The 24,130-nt window shown below is 40.1% G+C and overlaps 1 protein-coding gene across 2 annotated transcripts in view; it reads right to left on the minus strand.

The window, feature by feature from the left end:
• Positions 1-24,130, minus strand: part of Hs3st-a (Heparan sulfate 3-O sulfotransferase-A) — a 42,808-nt gene that overhangs the window by 15,964 nt on the left and 2,714 nt on the right. For both annotated transcript variants that reach the window (XM_071787295.1, XM_071787294.1), the window contains exon 2: positions 9,828-9,929. The gene's annotated coding sequence lies outside the window, so the exon portion shown is untranslated. The remainder of the gene's footprint in view (positions 1-9,827; positions 9,930-24,130) is intronic.

The following is a 24,130-nucleotide window of genomic DNA, read 5'->3' on the forward strand; positions in this document are numbered from 1 at the left end:
CGATTTATGTTCTATACGTTTCCATGTCTTTATGTCTTTCTCATAAATAAGCGGAGATTGCGTTTTCTACGGAACAACCAATTCTTATCGAGTATATATCCAGACTTTTGCTCATCGAGCGCGCGCGCGGCTCTTTGGAAAACGACGCGACGGATGCATCGGCGCATAAACACATGTATCCATTTATCTACACGACATTACGACGCGTGTACCATTACGCTCGTTGATATATCGCCGTGTTCTATTCGAGAGGGAGATGATGATCTATGCACTCGTACATTCGCGTTTTTCCGTTGCGCCACGCGGGTCGAGTACACATAATACATAAAACACCGATGTATAGGATAAAAAAAAGAATATATATAGAGAAAAAATCGAATTTCCTACTGCTGGCCTTGAATACATTCCAGAAACCTATATCGATCGGATAATGCACTTGACGGAGTTGCACTCCGGGGTTGCTGTCGATTCGTTTTGCCACGTAACTATTTTCATCTACGTCAGTCTGGTGACCGTCTGACCGTTGCACGAAATAACAAGGACACGTCGCCGTCGCGTCGCCGTCGCGTCGCGTTGGGGGATGAATCGATATATCGAATGCACGGGGCTCCGGGGACGGGTATGATGTAACTCACGACATTCTTCCGCTTGCGTAACATCGACCCTCCGCGAGACGACGAGAGTGTGGATAGAAGATAGAATTAGAGACGAGCACACTATATACGGAAACGAAATTACGCTCTATTTATCGTCGAGACGCTCTCGGCGCGCTACCCGGACATTCCGCTCGCTCCGTTCTATACTCTTTTTGGATTTGGAGCTGGGACGGAGGAGCTGGGACTTGATATCCTTGACAAACCGAGAGTATCATCGTCAGAGACGGATAAGATGGTCTTATGCATGGAAATGAGAAATTAAGGTAAAAAAGGATATCAAAAATTCAGAACCTAAACGCCGCGTTTGTCCCCAAGGTGAGAACAAGACAAGAAGTTAATTCTCAGATATTCCTTCAAGAATGATTTTTATCTTCGGCTTTGTCTCCCTTGGAATTGACCTCGGATTAATCAAATAATACCTATAACTGGATAGAAAACATGGTAATGACAATGTTGCATGTGTGTTTAAATAATGGTAGCAGCAGGTAAATAAATAGTAAATATCGATCGTAAATTTTCTGCCTAGTATTCTATCGCGTTTTGCATCGCAAAAATATATATATATATATCTGTACTTTAAAGGTAAAGAATGGTATCTTCGTTATTAGAAATTTAGAGAAAACAAGATTTAAAGTTGATTATTTCTATGAAAATTTCCAATACGACTTGTTTAAAACGTTGTATTTTAGAAACTAGTAATAATGAACATAAGATCCTTTAACCATTATACAATTTTAAACTCCTGATGATATATTGGAAAAAGTATTAACTCTAATTTTGACAAAAACTGGAGATACGATTCTTTACTTCTAAGGTTCAGACATAAGGACAGGAGGATATTATTCTTTTCTTAACGGTTATTATTCTTCCAAATAGATTCACAATGTATTCGCAGAATACATGTAAATTCCAGTAGATTGCATGATTTCTGGTCAGCGTCTATGAAAATCGTTCAAGGGTTACCGCTACTTTAACGACCGCTTTGGAAGTTGCCGGTCGATGTGTCTGAAGCACGCGAAAACGGTAAAAGTTCGGCCGCGCCGTGCCGGCAACGGCATAAGGTAGCGGCTGCGCCCGCAATCGATACTTTCCCAGAAATTTGCAAGTATGTCGTGAATTTGACAAATCGGTTAAACGGAGCGAAAACATTTTCCCATTCGACCGCACGAAGGTGTATAGGAATAACATGGAAAAACAGCATTTCTGTGTTCTTGCACGGAAAATAATATTCCGTCTTGTATTTGATACGATCCCAGTCGGATACGATCTCCAAAATTGTTGAGGTAAAAATAGCACCTGGTATATACAAGACGTACATTCGTGTTACCGAAAAGAGATTTGGGATTGCCAAAGGGTTGGCGATTATGCGGATTGTGCTCGAAATTGAACGTCGCCAGATAAGGCAGCCTCGAATAAGTTTGACGGAAACGGCCATTTAAATAACGGCACGGTAATCGAGATTTGCGTCCAAACTTACTTTCCCTTATCGAAGGGTCAAATTATTCTGCGGGCCAATGAAAAGGCGGCATTGCCGAGATAACGCGCCATTTATCAGCAAAGGGATGCCCGTTCCTATTTTAGATAAATGTTATCTCTGTGCCGCGGCTAAGCTTCGTAAACGTATATACATATAAGTATAGGATTAAGCGCGAACCTGTATCTCTTATGCGAAGCCAAATGAGGCAAAGGAAGATCCTTCAGAAAGGATTCGATTGCCTTAACTGATTTTGAAAGTTAACGAGAGACTTCTTAGATGCAGCACGATTTCTGGAATCCGCAGTACTATGCTTTCACAGTTCTCTCTTTCTCTCTCTCTCTCTCGTCAAAAATACTTGACATAGTTTCCGATTTCATCATCGAGTGCCCTTCATCGACACATTTCTGCTATATAATCCAAGAAGCGGAGGTCAGACGTCCAAAGGTTATATACTTTCCACATATACGGTGAACCTTGAACTTGCTCGACTCGTTTTTCCACGTTTTAAATTCAGCAGATTTCACGTTTTATCCCAATCATTTAATCGTGGCCCGATGAAATCCGATAAAATATCCCGGCCGCGAAATGTACGTGAACGTAAATCGATATTTTTTTTCGCATTTCACCTCGTGGCGCGCGGTTTACTTTGCAGTTGTAAATTCTTAATTTAGCACGAATCTAGTTTAAATTCAGTGGGACGCGTATACCTGGCAAGCACGAATTCGAACATAGCGTGAACGAAGCTTCGGCCACACAATTCGCATAATCGATGCTGCAAACCCGATTATGGTAATTTGCAGGGTTAGATACAGCTCGCGCTTTAAAACTTTAGAAAGCAGCCGGCGCAACTAGAACCGCTTCGGTCTTTTCAAGGACAGAGACGCGTTCCGTTATCTCGGAGTATCCTTTGACCTTTCCCATCCACATTATACCCGTAGTCATTCGGTTATTTAGTATATCCGGCCACATGAATAACGTATAAATATCTATGGCATTAAAGTCACTGACGATGAATCGGAAAGATTTTCCCCGAACGTGTGTGTTACATCGTTTTTGTCGTGTTTTTTACATAAGTAACACGCAATAATTTACGTTACGACAAGTTAGGAAAATGAGATTTTGCTCCAGCGCGCGTGCGTTGATATTGGATAATTGCGGCGTATGATCGATATACCCCGCGGTAGAATCTCTCAACATCTCGCCGCAAATTACGTAATTATTCATAACGCGAATGGCGCTAAAGCATCCATTATGTTTGACCAGAAAACCGATACCGTGTTACCAATCATGTCGTAAAGAAGAAGAATTTCAGGTAATGATATTTGAATTGTTCATACAAATCGGGACTACCATTTACAGAATGAATTTTTCAGCAACTGAAATTGGAGTCTACCCTCGAGACTAAATTGAGTTTATTTAACATTCAATTGTACTTAATGTTTTATCTTTGCGCGGTCAGACCTTTTAATAATTGCTAAAATTTTTCCGATGGAAAGCTCTCCTGAAAACTAAGAGATTCGAATCATTCCCCTGTTTCTCGTTATTCGGACCACGCGATGGTCCAAAATAAGATACGCGCAAAAGAAGAAAAAAAAGATCGGTTATGCATACTAATGAGACAACTCCGATGATGATGCCGGTGATAACGTTTATATTTGTATGTAAAAGCAAAGGGGCCAGTAGAGATCTCTCCACAGGGAGGATGGACTAATTGCGACTGTTTAGTAGCTGCAAAAAAACAATAAAACTAAGCGTCACGGGAATTATTCTCCATCTATCTCCTAAAAAAAAGGAGAAACACGGAGATATATCCGGTTGTCGATATTTGGATGGGAGATTATTCAAATCGGACAAGGGTTGATCTTACCCTTTTGTCGAGAGTCAGAGGTCAGGGATTGGAGATTGAGTTGTGGGGCATCGCGGGCGCAGACCTCGCAACCTCTTCGTGACGCGTTCATTAATCGGAGTTGCGTAGGAGAATCGAGCTGTACACGTGCGCGCGTGAGCGGCGTAGGCGTACGAACGATCGAGAGGGTGGTAAACGTAAGCGTAGTAATAGTAGAGGGGTAGTAGTAGCGACGTTCTACTCCGTCCTAACCTGGCCTGGCTTATTGCCGCCAGACTGATAGAGAGAGAGACAGAAAGAGAAAGAGAAAGAGAGAGAAAGAGGGAGCGCGTGCGCACTCGTCGCTGCATACGGCCACTGAGTCAAGGTCTTGCCGACTGGCGATCGACCTGACCTCGCTTTTCTCCTTAAAACGAATAACCGGCGACGAAACATCGATCGGAGACACACGCAAATGCGTATATTCGACACCCGCTTGACATTTTTTTCAAGAGGGCGCCTACTGTTCGCTATGTTCGCGCCGAGACGATCGTTCATTTTCCCGCGCGATGCCATCGTTCGCTTCTCCGTTCATCAGTTTTTAATCAATGAGGCTCTTGATTATGCTGCTCCATAGTTCTCCGTAAGAGACCCGCGAATAAGAATACACCGGATCGTGAGCGCGTGTCGAAATAACGAGCTGGCTCGCCCGCGCGCCGCGAGTAGTAAGAGTCTATTATTGATCAGACGCACGTAGCGTCGCCCACGCGAGGACGAGCGTGGACGACACAAATTAGCCCAAATACATTTGTAAACGTATCTCGGTTGTTCAAACTGCGAATGAGTCGCGCTACGTCACGCAACTGACGCACTCTCCGCTTCGTGAAAAGGCAAACCTCGCGTGATTTTTGTTTTCTTCGCGTTTTCATTTTATTAGATTGAGGCAGGTCGCGCTCGCCCTTCGATCCCATTTGTTCGCTACAATCGATATTTGATTAACCGCTAACAGGTATACGCTTCGCTCACGAGAATTTCCGCATTGTTCGATGCTCATACCTAAACGCGGCGCGATAGAATGCTTTACGATTGTCCAGTAATTTAACAATAGTAACAATAAACAATCAAAAATCTCGCAGACGGGGTTACTATTACGAAACATAAAACAATATCAACGACGAAATTTATTACTTTCGCCAAGTGGTCGCTTCGTATCGTTCATGAATATTCACGAAAAAAAAAAAAAAAATAGACGTACTGCGCTCAACTATGTGTTCGCTTTATTCGCTGCATCGTTTATGTCCCGCTTTAATTAATTTCTCGTATTTTTTTTTCGAAAAAAAAATAGACAAAGAAAGGAAGTAAATATTCATTGCCGTTAAAGCGGACAAAATCGCGGACGCATCGCCGAGGTCCGGTTTCCGATAAATTCATTGGTCTATGCGTTTATGAATTTATGAATATCGCTAAAAGCTAAAATCGGGTCGGGTCAAAAGTTCACGTGACTTTCCGGTAATGCGGGATCCTTCTGGGTCTCACAATCGCGATGACATAATCGCGGATGATACCGCGATGCGTTCGTCTCGCGCGCAACTCGATATTGCACCGTCCGTCCGTCGTCGGGGAAAAAGGAGATGTGTCGGAGTTTGTGCCGGAAATTTTATTCCGATAGAACGCGACTTGATCCTAACGATACTAATAACTATACATTTTGCCGCCGTTCGTGCTTGGTAACCGAAGCGCTCTATTTTCGAAATTTAATGCACGGCAAGTTAGGTCGCGGCTCATAATTTGCTGCGCGCCGAGGCGCATTACCGCCGCCGATGCATTACAGCGCGATAAAACGTTAATATAACCTGCGCCTTTCTCGATGGGCTCGTGAGCGAACGGCCGTGTAGCGTTCCATACGAGATCATTTATCCCACACGTATTTCTCCTCTCTTCCTTCCCCAGGTCGACGTTCAGTCTGTTACCAGGTATAGATGTCCGTAATCGAATCGCCGCGAAACGAAATCGAGTTGGAAGTCGGAAACCGCGAGGCGGAAGAAGGTTCTGTGCCTTGTCTCGATACGCCCGCGCACTATATAGAAAACGAACTTTATCGTTTCCTTCAGGAACCGGTAAAACGGCATCATTAGTTTTATTATCTCGCCTCATGGTAAATAGAAGGCGCGAGGCTGCGTAAATTTTTCAGCGGAGGGGAAGGGGGCGTTTTACAGCGGGTTCTTCTTCGAGGAACGTTAGACTGTAAAAATGGACTTTACGACGTTTCACGCTGCATGCGGATCTATTTGGTCAACGCTAACTATTTTAAAGGCTTTAAAAAGACACTTACGGCGCGTTCGTAAACATTTCGAGGGATAAGTAACCCTCCCGTTTTCGATGATCAGGCGTGAAAATTGTTTTCGGACTCGTTACGCGTTGCATTTTGCGTATAGAAACGGTTTTTCGTCGAATAATTCGAATGTTATCTCTCCTTTCTCTCTCAAATCGGCAATGTCCAGAACTTATGAGTAAAAATTTACAGGTTGGTAGCTCGCGCCGCGACTGGTTCAGCTAAACGTCACACCTCATCCAATTTTTGTTACGTTCTCGCTCTCGCTATACGAGTAATGTCGTTTCTCGCGTAGGTGCCACTCGACCCGCTACAAAATACAATCCTCATAGCGCCGGATTCATTTTACCATCAGTTCCGCACACGAGGCGAACGCAATGGAAAAGGAGAAAATGGAATGGGGTCGCTATACGGGAGAAGCTCCAGCCCGGGCAACTCGACCTTAAATTCTTTCCAGAATGGAAAACTTCTCTGGACACGCTAGGATGTTTCTTAAAATAGTTGGACGGTGTTTATATGCCATTTTTTCATTAGTACACACCGGTAGGATGCAACTGGTAAAGTTCAACCAAATATTTTAGTTTTAGAAGTTCCACGCGCTGCCGACTACCGAATCTCTGAGAGACAGTAATATCAGCCAAGCACGCGAATAGTTAACGATGTTTTACACTTTTTTTTTACAGATATATTTGAAATACTTGAAGGCATAGTTAAAATAACTTGGGAAACGGGAATTAAGGTCAAATGTTATATTCGATACGTCGGAACGTTGAGCGCAAGTTTAAGCCCTCAAAAATAACGACGCGATGAAAGCGGCACGCGGATGAAATGCATTTTGATGAAAACGAGCATAAACACGATTAGTATCAATTAGAATGTATAGTTAATATTATTCGCGTACAGAGAGAGAGAGGGGGAGAGAGCTACATGGGAGCGCGAATCAAGTTAATTATCGGGGAGTGCTTCCTCGTGCCGCCCCGCGCAGCTCCACGCCGGCAAAAAATGCGCGAAAGTAAAGCCGCTTTAAAAGTGAGTTAATACTTTAACAATTGCGAAAAGTTTTGCACGGGTTCGGAGTAGGAAGGGAGGGGTCCGAAGCCGGATCCTCCATACTCTACGTAGTTGCGCTTTAATCCATTCAGCCACCGGCTCAACTTCTCCCGGCCATTTTGCAACTTGCTCGTTAATGTTGTTTCGCGGGAATCTACTCCTCGCGAAAATGGCCCACAGACAGGACGCATAATGGAAATAATCCATTCACTTATCTTACTGAGAGAATGTCTGATTAATCAAATCATTAAAGCCGCCTCCCGATGTTCAAAAGGTTAAACGGACCGTTAATACACATGTATTTGTTCCCATTACATACTTGTTTTGCTACAAAACACGGGATATGATTCGTTCGATCGTAGAAACGCGTGGGTCGACGGACGATAAAAGCGCGGGGAGTTGCCCTCAAGTTGCGAGAGGAAACAGGATATCTGGTTAAAGGAAATCACGTGGGTGATGTCATTCAGAAAGAAAGAAGAATAATCGACGAGTGCATGGGTCAAACCGATAGGTCTCTAACCACCCACGAATCACTCTGACAACTGATTCGAGCGATTCAACTTTATTGCAGCCGATATTGCAATGCGACGGGGATCGGGAGGAAGCCGACGACATTTCCGAAACACGCTCGCGTGTTTCGGCCGGTGCGTGTCACCGTTAATTTTAGTGTCTATTAACTCTGGTGATTTCAAGCATCGTTTTTTTTTTATCACGACGCACCGGCACGTACTTCCCACGCCCACGCCGCATTTTACAGGTCCACGAGTCTCTCGTCGTACATAGCCCCTTCATTCATTGTCAACGGTGTAACGTTAAATTTAGTTCCGCGCCTACGCACAGAGTTAATAATGATGTTTTACGCAGCTAAAAGTTTGTCCCCGTTTATTTTCCGTACGCAGGAATGGCAAAGAGATTTCTTCGAGAATTTCCACGAAAGTGCGCCGCAAAAGAGGAAGGAGAGAAACGCGCGGAATGTTTCCACGTACCATTTGTCTCTTAAGAAAAATATATTAAATGTTTTTTTCTTATTAAAAAAAAAATTATGCTCCGCGTTTCTTTCAGCCCTCTTACGTTTGCGTTTCAGAGAGACTCGAGCCCGCGCTACTGAAATATTCATGAGCGACTCTCTCTCTCTCTCTCTCTCTCTCTCTCTCTCTCTTTCCTAAACACCTGAAAAAATGTCTCGTATTTAGCAATTATTCAATTGCTCGCTTGCCGTGACAGATTGAATAAACGCGAAAACGCGAGATTCTGTTATAACGAGCGCGAAACTGTTGGCGAGTTTTACTCCAATGATAATTTCATGATAAAATCATACAACTCGATCGTTGTATTTCTCTGCTTTATTTATATTGTTAATCCAATTAAAAACTTGAAAAATTCTAGTCTTTTTAAATAACGAGTGTGAGTGCAAGAATACAGCAATCTGAAATTCGATCAGGCATATATGCTTTTCCCTTTATTGTACTTTATACCGTTCTCTGCTTCTAGTAAGGAGATAGACTGAAGTGTTCGATATCGTATCACACAGTCTCTTTTATCCTTGAAAATGCCGATGTATCCAGTAGGCGAGCGCCCGGAATTTCTCCGGGAACTATCCCCCGAGCGAATTTATTTCTCTTATGGCTCTCTTGCTTAAATTCGCCCATGCTTCACGTTGTCGTGAATTTACCAACTCGTGACTTCCACCGCGCGCGTTTCTCGCGCGAGAATATAACCGTTTAGGCGAGAAAGCTAACCATACCAATATTATTCATATACGAAATAAACAAGAAGATTTAATTAAAGCACCAGCCACGGGTAAAAATCATTACAATTCCCCACCATTTACAGAAGCTCGTTACTCTAGCCCGATTTAAATCATGTTAAATAAATAACGAGAGAAAACCGACCGAGTGGTCTCGACATCTCCGTGACGTACAAAATCCTTATATTTAATGTAAAAACGTTCGCGCGCATGTTTGCACATATTTCCCGTATCTCGTATAAAATTTTCTCCACCCGATACCCGGTAATTATCACGAAAACGTCGTGTAGAATGGAAGAATTCGCGACGTGAAATTTCGCGCAGTTCGGAGATTCGAATTGATCGCCGCACCGTCACACCGTAACTCCGTTCCATGTTGAAGGCTCCCTGAATTATTCTTCGAGAGTGATACACGTACCGTGCGTGCATGTGTGCGGAGACTCGCTCTCCATCGTTTCGTCTCTGTTTCCCCGAATCGGATTCGGAATCTGAGCGCGCAACAGGGTAATTGCAACGTTTGTCGGTCACGTTTATTATCGAACAGCGAATATATATTATCGTTAATGAGATCCTTCGACATGTTGTTCTAATCCTAATTAAACGAGTCGCTCGTTACTGCCATTTCGCCCATTGCGCAATCATCATTTGTATATACGCATCACAATAACGCAATATGCTAATCTAACCAGCGAACGATTGAGAAGCGGAAATGTAGGGAAAAAAAAATCTGTCAAACTTACCGTTCCGCGTCGCGCCTAGTTTCACAGACTCTCGTGCTGGAAGTGGAAGTTCAAAATCCATGCATGGCGAGGGTTGGAGAGCGTTGAGAGTACGTTGAAACTCTGCAATAGAATGAAAATTAGCGTTATTAAATTTGTACTTGTTGGGGGCAAATTAGAATAGTTAATATTAAGTAAACACGGTACGATTCGATACACAGAGTGTGCAAACCTATACAAGATGTAAATTAATTATTATTTATAACGTGACACACAGGGTAATTAATAATGTAACGAATAATCAATAATGAGCCGCGTACTTAATCCGCGCGCGCACTGCAGCTCTCGTCGACCGTTGAGTTTTCGGTGATGAGATCGAGCTAGAGAGATAGGCAACCAGTTTCAATTTCCTGCAATCGTTCGGATAGTCAGCTCTAGGATTCTGGTTTCATATACGCGCGGCAGCGGAGATGAAGATAAGTGAAATTCGATGATCGAAAGTCTCGCTATTACGGCTCTCTCTCTCTTGTTAATCAATTCTGCAGCTATTATATTGAAACCGTTGCAATTTGGTATTAATAAAAAGAGATATAAATGTACATCGTTTTATCAGCTTCCATAATTTAGCAGTTTTATTTTATTCCTCACGTTTTCTCTCGCATCGATCGAGATAAGCGTCGATTCTTCTTGTTGTCATTACTTGAGCCGGAGTAGTTCGATTCCTGAGGAAACGTGGAAGGAATCGAGTTGTCGGTAATGCATAGATAACGTAACGAGCAAGATTCGCTGCTCTGCTTGCGTTTCAGCGTCGAGAAGAGAAACTCGTATAACGTTGCGACGACGTCTCGAACGAGTCTTTAATTGGAATCGGATAGAAATCGCTACAAATCCGTACGTTTCCTGTTCGCTTCTTCTAACAATACGGCGAATCCCCCGAGAAAGATGCTCCACCAGTTCGTTAAATAAATCGACTTCCGATGAGAAACAAGTGGGTTTAAGGAAAACCTTCCCTCTCGGTATTTCAGTAAAATAATACGAATGCGCGCGTTAGGAAGTTCAACGTAAGTTAAAAGAAGAGAATATTTCGTATCTCGTCGGATCGAAACGCGAGACCTGATTTTTCTTCTATTAGATTCTTTGCTCTTAACTTCGAATCCGCCGAGCTTCTACCTTCTCGAGTTCACGGAACCTTTCCAAGTATTTAAGCGAGGAAATATATATATATAACGTTGGAAAGGCTGGAAAGAAGTCTCGTCTTGTCCAAGCGTTTCTTCACGCGCCCGAAGACGTTCTTACAATTTCCAAGTCGTCCCCGTTCACGGCTTCGAGTCACGAAGTGAGGAAAAACATTTTCCGAGCAAATTGGAACGGGGATAGCTTAGCGTCGGCGAGATGAAGGAATAGCGGCATGTCTGGCGAAAAGCCACGGTGAATTTGTCTGCCCGAAACGAGTTTCTGGAACCGCAACAGAGCGCGCGGCACGGGCGTTGCTTTTTCACAAATCATCTGATTTTTGAAACTTTCACAATTATCATTCATCACTCGCAGGGAGCAAATTTTCCCGTTGCGTTGCGCGTGCCGACGATCGTCTTTAACATTGTGCTTATGATTATTTGTCGGCGACTTTCGTAAAATATAACAAATTTACTTAATGCTATCTCCAAAGTGATATGGGACATCGTATCGCAAATTAGCATAAACACTGCAATTGGCTCGTAACTCACTCAAGGATGACGCTCTTCCGGTTTGTCGTTATCTTTGGATCCCGACGCTAATTAATAAACCTGCGATTAATGTCGAGCCGACCGATTGAAAATTAATGGCTTCAATCGTTGTCACGCGAATTAATTGCCTCGTCACTGCGGTACGCGGATGAAGTTGTTATATCGTGTGGTACGTAAAATACGAAGGGGTCGCGAAAACCGATAATAACTTCCTCGTTGATAAGAATATCTCAGGCACATATGGCTCGTATTCAAACAAAAGACAACAATACGGACGAAAATTGAAATTTTTTTCCAGCGGATTTTATTATGTCCGATGACACAACCAACTATGCTAACATCGTTAGTATTCCGCGATATTTATCGAAGCTCATATCGTACGCTTCTCATATACAGTATACGTTGAAGAATGTTGGAAAATGTGAAACACGGTTTTCTTTGTACACTTGATATGAAAAACTATGATCCTGGATAAAATATATAAGTACCACTGTTAAACATGTTTTCGCTCGGGGAAAAACCGTACATGCGAACAACGCATAAACGCACGATTTTAATAGATGAAAAAATTTCGGGATTCTGGCATTTCAGAGATACGCTCGTAAAAATAAACCCCGGAATCAGCGATTTATGATTCCGATGAATAACGAATTAGAAATGCGTGTCGCGTGAAAATAATAGCGAAGTGGAGCCTAGCGTGCAGCATTCTTCTAAAAACGCGACGTTATTTATAACCGCGGTTGAAAAACTTTCTTTCGTAAATTGACTGGTAAATAATGAAAGTAACACGTCAACCGGCGCGCATAATCGTATAATTATTGCATGCTCCCAACGGCGTAGACACTATATAATAAGACATTTGATCGTAACACGCGACCTACGGGAACCAGCTGAGTCACACTTAACACTTCTTTCTTCGGCGACCGCACGATTTTGCGTGTCTACGCCCGCGCACGCGAAGCCTTGGACTGCAAAATCGCGGATTTCTTTCCTTCCCCCTAGAGATTATTCATTCTCAGTGTTTTCGGAAGAAATGTCCTACATAAGGGAGGGTATATCGATACCCTATTCTTTCGGCGCCACTTGTGGCAGCAGCCGTCCTCGAAGCCAGATGTATCGGGTGCTCGGTCGTTCGGGAAAAATGGGAAAAAGAGGCGACGCGACGCGGGCGCGATGAAGGAGAACGTAGAATTGGGTCGAACACCCACACACACGAAGGTGGAAGCGGAGCCGGCGCGGACGCTTGACGCGCAACTTCCGCGTTATCACGACGAGAGATTCTCGAAGAGAGCTCCGCGGCAACATGCCGCGGGCAGTTTTTCCTCCGACGAGAGATATCACATCATATTTTACCCCACAAATCCCACCGTATCCTGATGTTTCTCCATAACCGGGCTTTTTTCCTTTTACGAGGCAATGATTCCGCCCGTCCGCACACACACACACACAGACACGTGCGTAGCGCCGCCGCGCCGCCCGAGCAGCTTTCTTCTCTCTCTCCTTTATTCCTCTCCTTAATCGATTCCTCGTCGTGTCGTACGACGCGCTGCTGCGATGTTGCGCGTGTAGATATCGAGCTTAATGGATTAAGGTAAGGAGGAAGCGCGCTCGCGCTGCATGCGTCTTGTATCATCCATTTGTGCTGTACAAACGGGCACGTCTTGCCCCACAAAGACGGATTTGCATCCCTTGCTCAACACGCTTACGCTGTTTATGACACCTCGCGGCGCTACCTCGGGGCGGCGAGAAAAGAATGACTCGATACGGCTTAAATACACGAATAAGATAAAGTTGCGCAAACGCACGCGAGACACGGCAGGTAACGCGACTTATCGCTACTAATTGGACAGCAAGTATTTTGCCGCTGAAGTGCTCGTTGTAAGCAAGACGATTGAGCATAAAGTCACGCGCGAAAGATGTGTCGTGGAAGGCGTACACAATGTAAGACAAATTGCACCGGCGTAGCGGTGAATTATTCTGAATTATTCGTCATACCGCGACCCCATATGTCGGGGCTCGTTACAAATTATGTATACGCTTGCAGAATGAAATGGCAAAGGCTTAATGAGGAACTGGTTGTTTGATGTTACGCATTAAAACGCTCTAGATATTTCTCCTACGTCTCTTTTTAATATACCTCATCTTGCTGTTATATTAATTTATATAGCGAAAATCAGTGAAAGAGAATTCAAATGAGATACAAGCGTTCGGACACAGAAATATATTATGACCCATATAAAAATTAATTAAATAAATTACTTTCAATTTATAAATTCAAACGCCCTGCAAACGCGTTTGATCATGTTGCAATTGTACAGTGAATGCGTTGTCTCGAAATAGCTGTCGCGAGAGCTAGAGCGAATTCAAAGCGCGAGCGGCTATTGTTAATTCGACGTAGTGAAACTTCCATGTCGAAAGTTCGGCATTAAACGCCAAAGACAAACTGCGATCTTAATCCGCTATTTCACGGCGCATTCTCGAAACGGTCAGGTGTTGTACTGTACGGGAAATGAATGCAGCGTGTGTAAACAGCGTTCGGAAAGTTTGCACGCTGGGCGTTTCGTCGAGTATCTTGAGCAATTTAAGCAAAAAAAAATACAAAAAACAAAAAAAAAAAAAGCGACGTATCTCGCCGCGCGCGCGTTAACTATAAAATTCGTGTCGCAACATAAATAATTCATTGCGACAGAAAATGCAGGCAACAGAATTTTGCCGGAAGGTGCTTTTTGTCTTTTTATCGAGGAACCTTATTTCTGCCCGCGCCTATCAGAAATCTATTACAGCGGTTACTTGCATTTTTCAGGTGTGCTGCGTGGTAAACCTCCGCTAGAAATTGTTATCTCTGCCGAAGCGAAATTAGGCCATTTGGCTCGAAGCGCTTGATACTTGTTTCTTGACAAAAATCATGCTGAGCAGCAGCGTACAGTATATCGCGTCTCGCACGCGAAGCTCGTGAAATGAAGTCACGACGGCGCAACAAAGCAATGAAGATATCGTTAATGAAAGAGAACGGAGCGCGAATCAGCGCGATCGGTAATCAGCTCGCGTCGTAGGGAAGCAACGTGAACGCAAACGTTAAAAAAGTATCTCTCCCGGATGGACTTTGATAAAACATGTTGCATGCTTCTTCCCCGTGAGCGTAATATTTTAATAAACGTCCCTTATAATGAACAACGTAACGGTCAATCCCACATCGACTTGAGGTGAATTATCGAGTTCGCTCTGATTACCGTATAAAATCCGATCGACGAATTACGGCCACTTATAGACGTATACTTATAGACCGGCGGCCACTAATAGACGTACAATAGCGGGCACTGGCGTGACACAAAGCTACTCTCGACTGTTATTTGACGCAATCTGATTCGACTCGATCAGATCTCGCGTGGAAACGCAGCGCATGCTAAACAGTTGCCGTGTGACACTATAAACCTTTCCCGTATAATCCCTTTCCCTCGCGTATGTAAACCTGACTGCGAGTGACGAAAATTCTTTCTCTCCGGCTAAACCGCTGCTCTTCATTCTAACGTTAGGGGCTGCGACCCTGTACACGTTGAAGATATTTCTCATTCTGCGAGAGGAAAAATCCAGAAAAAGGGGAGAAAGAGAAAGAGCGTCGTGCGTTAAAAATTGATTCTGGTAGCTGAATCACGGTGTGCCTGCGCGCGACGTGCGCTGCTTTGAGATTCGCGACGCGCGCGCGTCGCAACTTGCGGCCGCCGTGCGGAAATTGCCGGTAACGAAGCAAGAAACGTACAATGCTCCGAGAGACAGTATCTTATTATGTAGAAAATAGGACACGCTATGCGCAAAGCTCGTAAAAAGCTGTTGAATATCTCGGCTTTAGAAACTAAAGCCAACTTTTTCCAGCCAGTATTTTTTTAGCCGCGTGGCCAAGCAGTCACTATCTTTATTATGTCAATGTATACTTCTTAAGAAGGATTACATTGCCTTAATTCTCAGTCACGTAGGTTGTACATGAACTTCTTAAAGAGACGCGGTAATCGCCAGAGCACGCTGTGGGTTATCTGCACTTCATCATCCTTAATTCGCCGCTTATCGGTTTTTATATCGAGCATATTATTTATAGCGTGGAACACATTAAATTCTTAAAAAGGCTCCTTTCGGCTCGAGCATGCAGTAAACAATGATTCAACGTGTCAAGAGAAATATTTATGTCATACTGAATATTGGATTCGAATCGACAAAACTTGGCTCGAATTCTTTCCGATGGAAAATCACATAAAGATCTATATTTTTCGCACGAAAAATATATTTCGAGCGATGAAAATTTGTCCTGGGTAAAAACGTAGAAAACTGAAGACAAGACATAAATAACTTGCATGAAAAAAAGAACGATATTCATGAAAAAGCTTACGTGAAAATGTGACGCGGCATCGCGCGAAAGGCTTTGCTAGAAAATCGAAGGATTTACCGTGTTTCCGACCGATCCGGATGTCGTTCACCTCGACGGACATCGTCATAGGAATCTCATCATGTACGGTGAACAGAAAAGATTACGTTTTGCCACAAGACTGGTCACTTTTTACGAGTGGAAGCTTAATAAAGATCAAAAGTGCGGTTTCTCTCAACGAAAATTTTAAATTTAATTTTTAAGAGACATTTCTCTCTCGTGAATTCTCGGAAAAGAGCATTATATATATACAGTTTAAAATATTCAACATTTACATAAAATTTTTATTATACGTAACATTTCGTAGCAAATAAATAAAACTTAGACAACTATATTTAATGTTGAATCTTTATGATTAAGAGATCGCGCGGGACGATGACAAATGATTGTTGGATGAGAACAGCGAAGATCTGAATTTCGTCAATAATCCAAGAAATTCGATTCGCGAATACTCTGCCATCAGTGGATTACGGAGGAAGAACAGAATGTGGCGACACAAATTGCGAAGTTTCCACGGAACTTGAGAGTGGTTTAATCGATCATGTTCAAATTTCATACCATGTATGTCCGACTGTCACAAAATAGATGACTGATGCGCAATTCCTCGCAGTCCGTTGCATTTAGCAAATGCGTTTGATTATCAATATTCGATATAATAATTTTGTATTAAAATAATAATGAAAAATTACTCTCCTCTCTCTCTCTCTCTCTCTTAATGAATATTAAATGTTGTCTGAACGATTTTAATGTGCACAACAAGAGATATAATTTGGAATACTATTTAGTCGCCAAAGAGGAAGAGGAAGAGGCCTTGTCATACAACTTTATGTGCACGCTGCACATACACGCAACTGCTTTTAAGAGCACTAAGGTTCACGGAAAGGTCCCTGCACTCGATCGGAACGAAGTTACTTTATCGCACGTCACGTATCGGCAACTTTGAGGCTGATATCTTCGAAAAAACTTCGCGCAAAGTTTAAATATTCCTCGATACCTGACGGCCGTCCCTTTAAACCTTTTAGTCCACTTGTTTTACAAATGACGTGTATGTCCAAAGTATAAGGCGGCACCACGAGTGCTGGAAAAGGCATTAACCTCCTTTCTCGACCCCTGTTTCAAGGAAGTCCTGTCGCATGTTCTCGAGCGATTCGTTGACCTTACTTTCAACCGGTATAAATTTAGTAGGTAATCATCCCTCGAGATACGAGATAATCGGAAAAAGAAAAGATACTTTCACTAAGAAATCGCGCGACTAACGACGCTCTTCCTGCGCCACAGGCTTCGTATTTCAGAAATCTTCGTCACGGAAGGAAAAGAATGGTATCGTGGGAATTATCGATGTCAATAAGGCTCGCGACAATAACGAAGCTCACGCAATACGTGGTTTAAGCGAGTATCGATGACTGAGCGAATCAATTTCAGTTTGCTTCTTGGGGAACACGATAACGAATAAAAGGAGAATATCAAATAAAGAGGATATATGCGTTCGTATTTCTCATGGCATGTAATCTTGTTTCGATAAAGTAAGTTTGCCATCAGTTTAGAGACTTAAAGAGTTACTCAATGGCCCATATTTATAGTTACATGAACCTTGTATCAAAAAGCTTATCAGATGAAATATTCAGAATAAAATTTCATCTTGAGATACAAATAATTCAATAGCTATATTTTGATTAGACAGTAACTCTTAAAAATTACATTCAACTGATTGCGAAAAGCGGTACGATAATTTTTGTGAACCCTGACGCCTGAATATTCAAATAATATTACATAATATTGTAATGCGCGAGATAGTTAAAGGATCTCATATTATTAACTCTATGTTTCAAGTAATATAAAATGTTAAGTTATTAATAAATAAGAGTAGATATGAGTTATATGAAAAAGTAAAAACTAAAACTGGCTTATTAATTATATAAGAATAAATATGATTCTCGATATGATTAATAACCGTTAGCGTATCTTTTTATTGAATAAATTAGTTAAAATATCAGATTAAATAATTTAGTTGAAATATATATGTATATCTGACAGTCAAATATCTTCTATCCGTCTTTTAATTATGTTTGTAAAATATATAAAAATTCTAAATATTTTATTTTCTCAGCTCGTGTAACATTTAATTCTGGAAATATATACAGAAACGCAGACCTCAAATTTTATTTAAAAAATATGCGGAAAAAGGAAAATATAGTTACGTCGTGATTAAATAGAAACATCGTGAATTTTTTCTCTTATTGCCAGTTAGTCGAATAAAATATCTTGAAAAATCTAGTATCTAACAACTAAGTTAACAATGTCTCTCTTTTTGTTTTATACATGTAATGTATTTTTATTTCACGTAGATATATGTATAACGGAGAGAATATATCTTGTTCCGATCTTCATGAAATATGAACACCAGAAGAGGGAATTTAGATATGAGATTTATTTTTTTAAAACGTTAGTATTCTATTTGTCATAAATTTATTTTGCTGTTATTTTTTTTTATTTTTCCTTGTTTTCACTAATCAACTAAGCAATCAAAAATTGAATCCGTTGTAACAATAAAAAAATTGTAAAAGTAAAAAAGTTTTGACGATAAACGATTTTAAACAAAATAAAATTATTCGCATATTATCTTTTTATAGTGTTCTGCTGAAAATTGCGGTTTGCCTAAAATCTTATCTTATGCTTAACAATTCGTGCAGTATAAAATGTTCAATAAATTGACTATAATATATATAAATTCCAAAATGAACTGTTTGCAGTAATTTGTCTTAGTCCATCCATTTTAAGGATAATAGATCCTTTTGAGATGTAATATTTGCCTTCCGCGTTATCTCTTTATTTATCTTTTAATATCCGCTCACTGAAACAAAAAATAATAGACTCATCCCACAGTCGCTCCGCAGTTGTCCGCTCCAATTCTTCTCCTCCTCCTCCTCCTCTTAGATTCATTTGTTGCATTCACACAATACTTGCGAAAATACTAATTAAGACCGCGCATTCTAATCACCAAAGTAGGATAATCGCACGGCATTTTGCACGGGACTCTCGACCTTAATCACACACATTTTATTATTATTGTACACTGCAGTGCAGTGAGATTAATCGAAAAAAATTGTATAATACGCCCGACACAGAAAACACCTACAGAAAAAAGAAGTGTCAAATCAAGAATATACTCGTATACACACGCAACAATCAATAATCTTGAATTCATATAATCCATAATCTGGAAATGAGATTATATATTGCGTTAAACAAAGAAAACTTGCTTGAATGAGAAATAACTTCATATATAGTTCAACTTTTTATTTATATAGTTCAACCAAGGAGAAAAAGTTGAAGTAAAAAGTTGAAATTCTTATAAGATTATAGATTGTTGTTTATATATAAGCTTTGATACAATACTTCTTTTTTTCTGTGTGAGAATAATTTTATTTATACAGACGATAATGATATCTTTAGACAGTTTAGATGATGCATAAATCCCAACGTATGCTGTACCTATCCTTTGCGTTTTTCTTCGAATTTTTCGTCGATTTAAACGTAATCACTCATCAAATCGACTTGCTACAATAAATACCCAATACATTTGCAATCGTTAACTACGAGAGTTAATTAATGTGATCTAATAGTTTAATAGTTCGTAAATAGATAAGTGTTTCAAGGGTAAAACGACGACACACGCAGTTGTATGCTCTACTACCTGTCGCGTCTCGTTACACGATTGACTATAGAACGTGCAGCTTTGTACACAACGCGTTGTAATAATAAAACAAACACCAAGGCTGTGTCTAGCTTCCTCGAAATATTTGAAGTTAAATATCATAAAGTAAATTTTCTGTATGCTAAGTTTTTAACGTTGAATATTATGAAGACAATTTTCTGAATGCTAAGTTTTTAACGTTGAATATTATAAAGTAAATTTTCTGTTCTTTTTCCTTCGATTAATTATCAATATACGGCTTAATTATAATATACGGATTAATTATAATTACGGCTTTTCGTTATTCGAATAACTCGATCCGGCGTTTCGTATTTCATTTCGCGTTGTCAATCTCGAAGTGTCAGGCAAATTATATTTAAACCGAAAGTTCAAATCGGCCAAATCGCTGTATGAAATATATTCAAATCAATAGGTAAAGAAACAATTTATCGTCCGTATACATCGCGGAACAGTAATTTACTATAACATATGAAGAATATATTATGTATATTCTCTATTCGTTATAGAAAATATATTATATGTTTCTCTTATTTATTATGTATTATATATTCTCTTATTATGTATTATATATTCTCTTCACCTCGGTTTTTGCTCCAAATGAATAAATCGCGCGAAATATTGTCGTTTCGAGACACGTTTATACGAATCCTTAATGCTAGCTGATAACACTTACCGTAATAAAGTTATGCGCTGTACAACAGCATTTGGTACTTTTAGTACTTGTCGCGATCGCGTTTCGAGCAATACAGCGACACACAAAGCAGCTTATGCCATTACCTGCCTGGCTTGATTCTTGCTATAACGCGAGTGACAAACATCGTGGCCTCGCCGTCTACAAGCGAGTTACAAGCGACGTAGTATTTAACGTTAAATGTTGTGAAGTAAATGTAAATATAGACATGTGAAACTTTATTTCATCTCGAATTAATTGTCACTATTGTCAGTACATAACTGACATACACGGCTTTTCGTTACGCGTTTCAGTGTGCTATACCTAAGTATGACACACAGAGCGGCTGGCGTTTCCTGCCGGTTCCGAGACTTGACAATTAATGACAATACGGTCTGCGGCGGCTTTGCATACAAAGTCGCGCGCTACCAAAACAATACCGAGGACGCGTACGCCAGACAGTCTCGTTACTACGAAATATTTAATGTTATAAAATAACGCCGAATATTCCTTGTATTTTAAATCAATTTCGATAAATGTATTGTACATTTGAACTTTGTTTGTGGATTTATTATTAGCCTTGTCTAAGATTCGCTAATGATTAATTCTGTTGCGACAGGAAGAGCGATTCGAAATGGAAATATTGTTACTAAAATCCTAATTGATGAGAGAATTTACTTTAATCTGGTTGATATATATATAAATGTATATTATTAACAGTAAATCTTAAATGCCATGTATGTACATGTGTATTAACAATAAAAAATGTCATATAAATTGTTTCTTTTTTAAATAATACATGATTTCTCAAGAATCGATAAACCGCTTAAAACCAGAGGTTATATCTCAAGACAAACTTTATTTGATCTCCTCAGTTAAATCCCGATTACAAATATGACACGGTGAATATCAAACTGATTTTGTCAAATTCTATTTATTAGATCATAAATACGTCATATAAAGTGTTTCTTTTTTAAATAATACCTGATTTCTCGAGAATCGATACACCGCTAAAACCAGAAAATTTAGGTTACATCTCAAAATAAACTTTATTTGATCTCCTGAGTTAAATCTCGATTGCAAATATGACACGGTGAATATCAAATTGATTGTCAAGTTCTATTTATTAAATCACAAATAAGTCACGATAAATATGGAAAAAAATATATTCGCCAACGTGCATGATTAATTTTCTCGATGCTGGTTCTGGCACAGTTCTTCAGCAGAAACACGACTATAAATACGGGCCTAAGTGTTCTTTTCTGTTCTCGCGTGATAGAGTTAATCATTTTCGCAAGCAGCTCGCCGAGTCTTATAATTCTTCGTAAGATAAACGAACATTTTATAGACGTGGTAATTTTCATACGAGAACCTGTGTAGAGAGCCGAAGACCGTGCAGTCAAGTTTAACAACCGCGCTCGTAAAATAACAACGTAAAATAACGTCTACGTGTAATGCAAATTCAATGAAATAATATATATATATATAATAATGAGATAATGAAATAACAAATAATGGATAGAATTTTAATAGAAATGCGAATGTAATTCCAGCTGTTGTGTTTGCCGAGATTAATTTGTAATTCGATTGCGCGAACCGTGCATATTTTTATCAATATCTGTCAACGAACTACAACGGTAGTGACGCTAGTTGCATTGTTTCCCAAATAATAAATATGGAAAAAAACATATTCGCCCACGCGCGTGATTAATTTTCCGGGCGGCGCGGCGCGGCGCAACGCGCCGCAACACGGCAGCTGTACCATTTTCGCGATACGAAGCTCGCAGCGGAACAATAAACTAGTTTACATGATTTGCGAGACGATACTGCAATAACGCAGGGAAAACTCGACATGGACTCGTATCTAGTAAAATGCCAACTGTTAATTAAAGCTTCTGCACGTGAGAGAGGCGGTCACAAAGACAACGGGAAGAACAGTCTCCGCGCGAAAGGTCAAACAAGTATATTCGTCGCCGTTGATATCAAATTATTCTTTTTATATTCGCGCGAAAAGCAAAACGGAAGTCCAATAATCGCCGATTCTTTATCTAGCTCGAAAAGATTTATTGGTTTAACCGTTTAAGTCGTTATCTATTCGAACGTAACATTCAATGTTATGTTAATGTCTCACTGGTCTGTTATCGGTGGATCATGTTTAATCAAATCCAGTGATAAAAATAAGAGTATAGTATAAGTATACTGGCTTCTAACTTTTCGCACTATAATTTGTAAACTATCGATTCACAACAGACGTCAAGATCGTACAGATACAGAGAGGGGAGACCAGCCCGTTGGCACAGTTTTCACAATTTCGGCATTTGATTTTTTAAACAACTAATTATCATTATCATGAGTCATTTTATATTACTCGTACAGTCATTTTATTACATTAAATCACTGTTGTTACTCAAAATAACATGTCGTATAGTAACAGAAACTTTTCTTTTAACTAATAATTATATATAATACGTCATTTTGATTTACTTCTCAAGCTGAAGAACATTGATACAATATTTTGAAACGCTCGAAAATTGACTTGCCACCTCTTGAATCGGAGTTTTCTCTCTTTTTATTGTAATACTTGTTTGAGTTAAATAAAACTTTGGAAAAAGTACCTTTGTTATAAAAGAGATATTTTGTGATAACTTTTCCATCCTTATATATATTTCCATAAATATATAAACGGAACGCAATGCCAACTTGTCTCTTGTGCCAACGGGTCCCGGTCTCCCCTATACCTATTCGTTGTTCCTAAACCAAATCTGACATATTTGAATCTTTTTATAAAAAGGTTTTTTTCGTGAAATATATAATGCATACATAGCTGATAATCTTTCGAATCAAATATGAAATATATGAAAAATAAAAGTTATCTTTTCTTTCTTTATAGGGGAACAAAATACATATTTGATAGATGTAATCTATTCTTACATCTCTTGATAATATATAATATATATTTGGGAAGCCAATCGGCTCGAATTCGGCTAGTCACACATTTTTCAATTCAAGAAAATAATAACGATTCTTTTTCTTCTCTTCATGATCAAGTTGAGTCGACAATAGGCAAGGAAGAGTGTGAGTGAAATACTTAACAAAATTTCTTTTTCGTCAATTTTGCACGTTCGACTTTTGTATAATGGCACCACTTGAAACAGAAGTATCGTCGAGGAAAACCTTCACGGGGTTTAAAAGCGGAGTTTGCAGGCTTCAGAATTGCTTGTTCAAAAATCATCTTATTTGCAAAATTATATAATATATACTTACATGGCATCATTTTTGCCGCCAATTCAAAGTGGGTCTTTAATTTTGTTGAAGAGCATGTAACAGGACTATCAAAATTAAACGCGACCGAAATGCTTTTACATTATATACTGTGCCAAGACTTTTATTATTAGTTCCAATTTGTAATAAACATTTTTCTAGATTGTAATGAAACTTGACTAAATCGCGGTTGTATCACGATTTTCATTCGACATAGAGATATATATGTATATAATCGCCGTTACTTTCCTGGCATTCCAGACCGTAATTACTGCGAATGAGGATTTCGACTAAGAGCAATCTAAGCAATCTATCCGGGAGGAAGAACACGAGGCGGAGGAAATTCTCACAACATGCTCATTACATGACACAAATAACACGGTTTATCTCGTGCATGAAACTAATTGCTCGAGGACCTATAGACGTTCTAGGGGTAAAAAATATCAGATAATTTGTCTTTGGATCGACGAGAAAATGACAAGGTTTATACACTTCAACATTTTCAAAAAAATCTACGATTGGCCGGAACAATAATAGGCT

This window comes from Temnothorax longispinosus, chromosome 9 (genome assembly GCF_030848805.1).
Source record: "Temnothorax longispinosus isolate EJ_2023e chromosome 9, Tlon_JGU_v1, whole genome shotgun sequence".
NCBI lineage: Eukaryota > Metazoa > Arthropoda > Insecta > Hymenoptera > Formicidae > Temnothorax > Temnothorax longispinosus.